The sequence below is a fragment of the Wolffia australiana genome, chromosome 5 (genome assembly GCF_029677425.1).
Source record: "Wolffia australiana isolate 7733 chromosome 5, ASM2967742v1".
NCBI classification, from domain to species: Eukaryota; Viridiplantae; Streptophyta; class Magnoliopsida; order Alismatales; family Araceae; genus Wolffia; species Wolffia australiana.
Genome location: NC_135839.1, coordinates 20,370,609 through 20,379,591, shown reverse-complemented (window position 1 = coordinate 20,379,591; position 8,983 = coordinate 20,370,609).

Sequence of the window (8,983 nt, the reverse complement as noted above, 5' to 3'; positions counted from 1 at the left end):
AACACAGGACAGTTGAACGGGACAGTTGAACAGTCCATTTTGAACGGGAATATCAGATCACACTGACTGTAGCCTGCTTTTTTTGGCAGTTTGGAACACTTGTCTTTTCAGCGTATAGTTAGAGGCGTGAAGTGGCATTCCTTGAGTAGAGCTGGAGGACGGATGAAAAAATAACATCATCCGTCATCATCTGGAGTGGGCGGATGACTAAAAGCTCTCCGTTCAGTCATCCGTCGGTCGCTCCGGACGATGACGGATGACGTTATTTTTTATCCATCATTAGTCATTCGTCATTTGTAACGGATGATAGATGATGGAAATGACAAATGGATGACAGAACAGACGGATGACTTTTGGTGGTGACGGAAATATTTCTTTCTCTCCCTCTCTCTCAATCGCTCCCTCTCCCTCTCCTCCCTCTCTCTCTCGATCACTCCCTCTCCTTCCTCTCTCTCGATCATTCACTCTCCTTCTCCCTCACTCTCTTTCTATCGATCTCTCCCTCTTCTTCTCCCTACCTCTCTTTCTCTCGATCACTCCCTCTCATTCATCTCCCTCTCTCTCTCTCTCAATCACTCCCTCTCATTCATCTCCCTCTCTCTCTCTCTTTCTCTCTCTCTCTCGATCACTCCCTCTCATTCCATCTCCCTCTCTCTCTCTCTCTCTCTCTTCCTCTCTCTTTCGATCATTCCCTTCCTTCTCCCTCTCTCTCTAGACATCTCCCTCTCCCTTTCCCTCTCTCTCTTTCTCTCGATCACCCTCTGCTTCTCCCTCCATCTCTCTCTCTTGATCACTCCCACTTCTCTCTCTTTCTGTCTATCCCTCTCTCCTTACTCCCTCTCTGTCTTTCTATCTTTCTGTCTATCTCCTTCTCCATTTCTCTCTTTCTCTCAATCACCCTCTCCTTCTCCCTCACTTTTTCTCTCTTGATCATTCCTTTTTCCTTTCTCTCTCTCAATCACTCCCTATCCTTCTCCCTCCCTCCCTCTCTCTCTCTCTCGATCATGTAACAGTTATTGTTGAGATAGAAGAGGTGAATGCAGAATAAGAAGAATGCTGGTAGGTGAGAAAGAGAGAAGAGAGAGAGACACCATATCTGATAGGTGAATGCTCGTTAGAATTTCTTAACTTTGTGAAGAACAAATGGGTTTGTATTCATAGATCATAGTAAGTAATATTAACGGCTATTTTTGAAGAAGTTGTTACTCAACGGTTAAAACTTCCTCTCTAAATTTAATCTTAATCCTTAGATTTATTTGACCATTTTTTAATCCTATCTAGATTTAATCCTAACCACTAGATTTAATCCTATTCTAGGTTTCATCCTGACCATCTATGTTGTCCTATATTTAAATCCTGACCATCTAGACCTCAAAACGAGTATAGATAAATATTTACTTTTTACTAATCTACTGTTGTTTAGTATCCTATTGGTCGATGATGGCATTTCTGATTCCTCTTCAGCCCCCCCCCTGCAAGCTCATCGGCGACGGAGAAGACGTTGAGCTTGGATCGCAGCTCCCAGAACCTGGGTTTGGGAAGTTGCTTGGTCAGAGCATTTGCAATTTGCCCATGACTTGTGATCAATTTGATTTCTAGAAGCTTGGCTGCGACTTGTTCCCAAACAAAATGGAAGTCTATCTCAATATGCTTCATTCGTGCATGGAAGACTGGTTTTTTGGCTAGATAAGTGGCACCAATATGGTCACACCAAAGTGTACATGTAGTTGATGGTACGATTTGAAGTTCTGTGAGAAGAGAATTAATCCATATGACTTCAGATGCCACATTGGCCAGAGCTTTATATTCTGCTTCAGTACTACATCTGGCAACAGTTGATTGCTTTTTCGAGCTCCAAGAAATCAAATTTTTACCCAGAAATGCTAAATAATCACTAGTAGATATTCTATCACTTTGATTTCCTGCCCAATCAGCATCACTAAATGCATTTAAGGATAAAGTAGAGTCAGAACGAAACAAAAGACCATGTGTAACACTTCCCTTGAGATAACAGAGTAAGTGCTTTAATGTTCTCCAATCATCAGCAAATGGTTCATGCATTTTCTGGCAAGCTTTGTTTACAACAAAGGCTATATCGGGATGAGTTAAAGTGAGATATTTGAGGCTTCCTACCAAAATTCTATAAGTAGTGTCATCTAATAAGTCAGAAGAGTTAGATGATATAGATGATTGACTCAAGGGAAAAGGTGTGTGTAATGGTTTGCTGTTCTCTAGATTAGCTCGTTATAAGAGGGAATAAATGTATTTTGACTGTATTTTAAGTTGGATAAGCTCAATTCCAAGAAAAAAATGTTCTCGTCCATGATCTTTAATAGCAAATTGAGATTTAAGATCTGTAAGAAGTTTACTAATGACAGAATTTTCAGGACATATAATTAAAATATCATCCACATAAATAAGAATAAAATTTGGTGTGATTGGATCAGAATTTTAAAATAATCAAGTACCAATTTTTTAATCTTAAAAACCAAGTGTAATAAAAAAATATATTAACTTGGTAAACCATGCTCTTGGTGCTTGTTTCAGACCATAAATAGATTTCTTAAGTTTGCAAATATGATTTGGATGTTGAGAGTCTTTAAAACATGGAGGTTGGTCCATATAGATAGTTTCTAAAAGATCACCATGTAAGAAAGCATTCAATACATCTAATTGATGAAATTTCCAATTATTACTAATGGCAACGGACAGAAGTTATTGGATCGTAGTATGTTTAATTACAGGACTAAATGTTTCAAAATAATCAAATCCTTCTCGTTGACTATAACCTTTGGCTACTAACCGAGCTTTATAACCATCAATTTCTCCAGAGGATTTGTATTTGAGTTTATATACCCATTTACAGCCTATAATATGAAGATTAGGATTCCTAGGAACTGAAGTCCAAGTATCATTTACAACAAGGGGTTTATATTCAGAGTCCATTCCGAGCATTCAATTTTGTCTTTTGAAGCTATGGAGAAAGAGGTGGTTTCTATGAAAGATGCTACAGAAGTATGAAAACAACTGGGAAGGGGATGTTTAATAAAAATGGATGGCGTAGATGATGAATAACTGGTTAGTTCAGAATTTTTGTTATAGTTAAGATACATCAGATATTTTATTTCCAGTTTAATGCCAGATTCTGGAGTTCAATCTAAAGTGTTGAGCAAATCTGCATCAAGATTTAGTTGTTTGGAGTCAAAGGAAAAATCAGGTGACAACGAATAATGTTGCTTCTATGAGAAGAAGACACGCTTAGAGAAGGAGATATGCTTTGAGAAGAGTTTGACATGATGAAATAGAAGATGAAGAATAATGTTGCGAATTAGATGGTTGAGATGGGGTTGAAAAGTGAAAAGGAATATGGAAAGAATTGTCTTGTGGGCGAGTTCCAAGAAGACCAGGCATTGAAGTATTGACATTGGATGTTGATAAAGGAAAAATATTTTCAGAAAAAATAACATGTATAGAGATAAAGAACTTACCTGCGTGGAGAGACAACATTTTTACCCAACATGATAAGCATAGTAGCCCATGAAGATGCATTTTTCTGATCTGTCATCTATTCTATGTTTTGAGTATGGTCGGAAATATGGAAAATATAAACATCCAAATGTTCTTAACCATGAATAGTTAGGAAAAATCTGAAATAATACTTCAAAAGGAGACTTATGTTGTAAAACAGTAGTCATTCTATGTATAAGAAAAGTAGCTGTTGACACAGCTTCATCCCAAAAATTTTTAGGCAGACCAGTTTGATGAAGTAATGTTAAAGCTGTTTCCACAAGATGTCGATGCTTTCTTTCTTCCGTTCCATTCTGCTCTGGTGTATGTGAACAGAAGATTCTATGAGTAATACCATTTTGTTTGAACAATGCATGAAGAGCTTGAAACTTACCACCTCCATCTAATTGAAAGTATTTAATTTTGTGAGAAAATTGATTTTCTACTCGTTTCTGGAATTCCTTAAAAGTAGAACATACATCATATTTCTTCTTAAGTAGATATAGCCATGTAAATTTACTAAAATCATCAATGAAGAAAACATAATAGAGAAAACCAGAATGTTGTTGTATTGGTGATGGTCCCCATAAATTGTAATGTATAATTTCTTAAAGTCTTTTTGATGAATGATTAGTAGAAGTGAAAGGAAGCTTGTGAGATTTACTAATGGAACAAGATTCACATATAAAATGTCTTCTAAGATGAGAAACAGAAAGTCCAATTTTGTTTATTATAAGCTGCAAAGTGCGAAAATGGGGATGTCCAAGTCGAGCATGCCACACATCTGATGATGATTTCTCCCCAAGAAAAACTTGAGGTGGAGTTGAACTTGGAGCGTTGAGGCAGTAAAGACCATCCTTAATTGACCCTTGACGAAGGATTCTGTTTGTTTTCTTGTCCTTCACAAGACAGTGTGAAGAATAAAACTCAAAATATACATCATTATCTAAAGTTAATTTTTGAATTAAATATATATTTTTATCATATGTAACAATTTTAGAAAATCCAATAGAAAGAATGTTCAAACCTGAGCCATTACCCAGTTGGAGTTGATCAGTGCCAAGATAACTTGTGGTTTGATATAGCTTGTCTTTGTCAGAAGTAACATAATGGGTAGCTCCATTATCAGGATACCATAGCCCATCTGCATTTGCAATAAAATCTCTAGGTGAACGTGAAGATGCAGCTACATCTTGCCTTCTCTGCTGATCTGTATTTTTCCAAGTCGGATTGCTTCTGTTGCAGAATTCACTGCATTCTCTTGCTCCATGTCCAAACTGGAAACAAATTTGGCATCTTAGTTGAAATATATTGTTTCTACCTCTTCCTCTTCCAAGGTTTTGATTGTAACTCCTGTAGTATCCATCTCTGCGTTGCTGGTTGTAAACTGGAGAGTTTCAGATTTGAGTGAAATATGCAGAAGGGCAGAAAAAATCTGCACTGTTTTCTTGCTGATATGCTAAATATGCATCATGTGCATTTAGATTCATAATGATATCATCAAGCTTCATATTATTAGTGTTAGCATTTATACTAACAACAAACGGCAAATATTCTGTGCCAATCATCTTAGGAATGTGAAGATCATAGTGGGTTCACTGATCACTTGATTTGCAGTTTCAAGTGATTCAACTACAGATCTGAAGTAAGCTATATATTCATCAGTGTTCAGAGTACCTTTCTTCATAGTATGAAATTGTTGATGAAATTCCATGATTTTTGATTGGCTACGGTTGGAGAAAGTGTGATCAAGTTTCTCCCATGCTTCTCTGGATGATCCCACTTTACTAATGCAAGAGATTACATATTCTAACAATGCCGAGTGCAGAAATCCAAGGACTTGTTGGTCCAATTTCCACCATGTCTTAAAAAGTGGATTTTCAATGATCCTTCCCTCCGAATCTGCAACAGAACCTGGTGAAGTTGGACCTTCAATATATTTGACTAAATCATACCCGTTTAAAATCGACAGAATGGAGCTCTTCCATGCTAGACAATTATCATTAGTAAGCTTGAAAGAAATTGTTGTTCCTGTCGGAATGAATGCCTGTACTTGTCCAGAAGCTGTCAATGCTCCAAACTCAGAAGAATTCATGGTAACATTGACTATGTTGAGTGAGTGTGCTTTCAAAAACTTAACAATATCCTGTCAGCGACAGTTTGCAATAGCTTTTCAAGTCGAAGCCAAAAAATCAGCAGAACCCAGATGGGCAGACTAGAGCCTCTTGTTGCAAGATCGTCAAGGGGCTGACTGATGCAGTCTTCTCGGTCGATGACGGTTGCAAACAACTGTGATAGAATGCTTCTCGCAAGGCGATAGAATGCTTCTCACAAGGCACGGTTCCGGCGATAAAATGTAGAGCCAGATTACGCTGGCCCAGCCCCAGTCCATGACACGCAACCGCACATGATCCCCAAGTCGAATAAATGGCGATGACAGTCGAGCCGGTTGTAGAAGAACTCTTCAAGAATAGATTCAACAGAATCAAGCCAAAATGCCTTCGGACTTCTCAAAATCTTCAGACCAATCATGCTCTGATACCATGTAAAAGTTCTCGTTGAGGTAGAAGAGGTGAATGCAGAATAAGAAGAATGCTGGTAGATGAGAAAGAGAGAAGATAGAGAGACCATATCTGATAGGTGAATGATTGTTAGAATTTCTTAACTTTGTGAAGAACAAATGGGTTTGTATTCATAGATCATAGTAAGTAATATTAACGGCTATTTTTGAAGAAGTTGTAACTCAACTGTTATAACTTCCTCTCTAAATTTAATCTTAATCCTTAGATTTATTTGACCATTTTTTAATCCTATCTAGATTTATTCCAAACCACTAGATTTAATCCTATTCTAGATTTCATCCTGACCATCTATGTTGTCCTATATTTAAATCCTGACCATCTAGATCTCATAACGAGTATAGATAAATATTTACTTTTTACTAATCTACTGTTGTTTAGTATCCTATCGGTTGATGATGGCATTTCCGATTCGTCTTCTGATCACTCCCTCTTCCTCTCTCTAGATCGTTCCCTTTCCTCATCTATCTCTCTCTCTCTCCATCGCTCCCCCTCCACCTCTCTCCCACTATCTCTCTCCCAATCTCAATTTACTTCGGCATCCATTTTTTCGTTATGCGTTCCATTTTCTGTAACTGATGAACAACGGAACGGGACTGATGGTGGACTTGAGACAATGACAAAACTGGGACGAATGATGAATCGGAGAACCAACATGCCCTGGACGGATAACTGAATGGAACTCCGTTCAGTCCCATTCCGTCCGTCCAAGATCGTCATCTGTTTACGTCGAACAGCTCTATCCTCGAGCGTGGCCTTTAGCTGGAATTCTGTGGGAAGAGGCGTCGGCGGAGAAAGTTTGCGAGTGACGACCGGTTTCCCGCTAAGTAGCTTAATAGCTCAAGAGCATAACCCCGTTGTTATAGTGCGAATAAAAGGATGTCAAACCTAGTTTATTCTTGGTCATTAAAAAATGATTAGGATTTCACACACATGAACGAGATTGATATTCAACTTTTTCTATTAATTATTTACTTGACAATGATTATCCCCTTCTCCTTAATACAGCTTTCGGCAGTCACATTGTTTCCTTAATACGTGGCCCTCAACATCTGCTCCTAGCTAACAATGCATGTTGACCACTCTAAAGAGGAGTCACCAATCACCATTTCAGAGAGCGACCGTCATTGACCAATAGGGACTTTAATAACTGTAGTTTAGTAAAAACAGGATATCTAATACTCGTTATGGGAAATAGATGCATAGGATTAAATATAGGAAAACATAATTGGCAAGGATTACATCTAGATAGGATTCAACATAGACAGGTAACGGTCCAAAAAATTACTGGACGAGATTAAATCTATAAGGGAAGTTATAATCTTGATTTATAACTTCCCTATACTAACCATTATTGAAAGATCTTAGATCTTTTCCAACTAACAAGAACAAGAGCAAGAAGTAGAGAAGAAGGAGAAGAAAGAAGAGAGACGAGAAGTAGAGGATCAAAGATTGTATTATCCGCAAATGTGGTGTTACAATTGGTTGAATATTTATTATGATAAACTAACAGTTAATTATAGTAAGCTTCTTAAACAGGTCGTAGCCGTTATAACTAAATATAATGGCTATATTATGTTTAATTCTAGCCGCTAGATGAGCTCTGTCTATCTTTAATCCTAGCCGCTAGATGAGCTCTGTCTATCTTTCCTCTATTGAATCCTATCAACTAATATCCCATACTGGGTATATATATTTCCTTTTCTTTCTAACTAATCTTATTTAAATTTCCTATGCGACAGCTCAGTTGGAGCTTGACGTGACACCGAATGCTGATGTGGCACCGAGTTTTTCAACTCCTCTATCAGTTATCACTGTTAATTATAAATACGAACTCACCTGTATTGAGGTGAGTTCTGACGTCTATTCTATCTTTGAACTTATATTTAATCCTATTTTCTAGATCCCTAACGAGTATATATTATTTATTTGATTTTTCTAACTAATCTTGATTTAAGTCCTTAACAGAAGATTGCCGAGTTCGCTGACTGCATTGAGATGCCGAGTTTGCTGACTCCATCGGCTTTGACTCGGCAGATGACGAGGCGAGTAAAACTCCTCAATACTCGACAGTCTTGCGACAATATTTTTATCGGGTGGTAATGTGGATTTCTGAACAAGGGAGTTCAACCATTGAGCAAGATATTACAGTTACCATCTTGGCTAAACTAAGATTGGAATAGTTTTTTGTTGTGATTGCTTCTTCATGGAGCTGATAATGCGATAACATTATTTACTTTTTAAAACAAAAATCATAACTCCAGAGAGGTAGTAATACGAAAATATTAAAGCGATGTGAAGCACAAATGCACATGATAGACGATCATCTCTGCTTACGCGGGGTTGTTGTTGCCCGCGCTTATTCGTCTCTTGAACACCATACATTCTCGAGGAAAGTTTATATATTTTTGTGGCACTTCATCTCCTTTCACTTATATCTTCTATGTTTGCAGGTTTCATTTACCAGCACCACATCAAACACTTTTCAACAATATATACTAAGTATCAACAAATTTTAGGAATTCTAAATATGTAAAATTAAAAGGCGTCTATTTTCTTATTTGCTTGTTGTGGATGATCTGTCTTCGACTTGTTATGAATGTTTCAATAGCGATCATCAAGGAGGACCTTAGAGTCACTTTTATGTAATATGTGTTTTTTCCATAATTGGATGAGAAACCAAGAATTGGTTCGTTTTATAGACAAAATATTAAACTCTCAACTGTATTTATATGAGCAATTTTATTACCATGACATATTGTATTACCGAAGCATATTTCATCACCAAGACGCCATAACAAGTCGTCCCCATGACCTTGGAACTTTACTTTTCGCTGTTTCCTAAAATTCTACGTTTGTTTGCCGTAATATTACCCTCCCTTCACTATAATGCTACA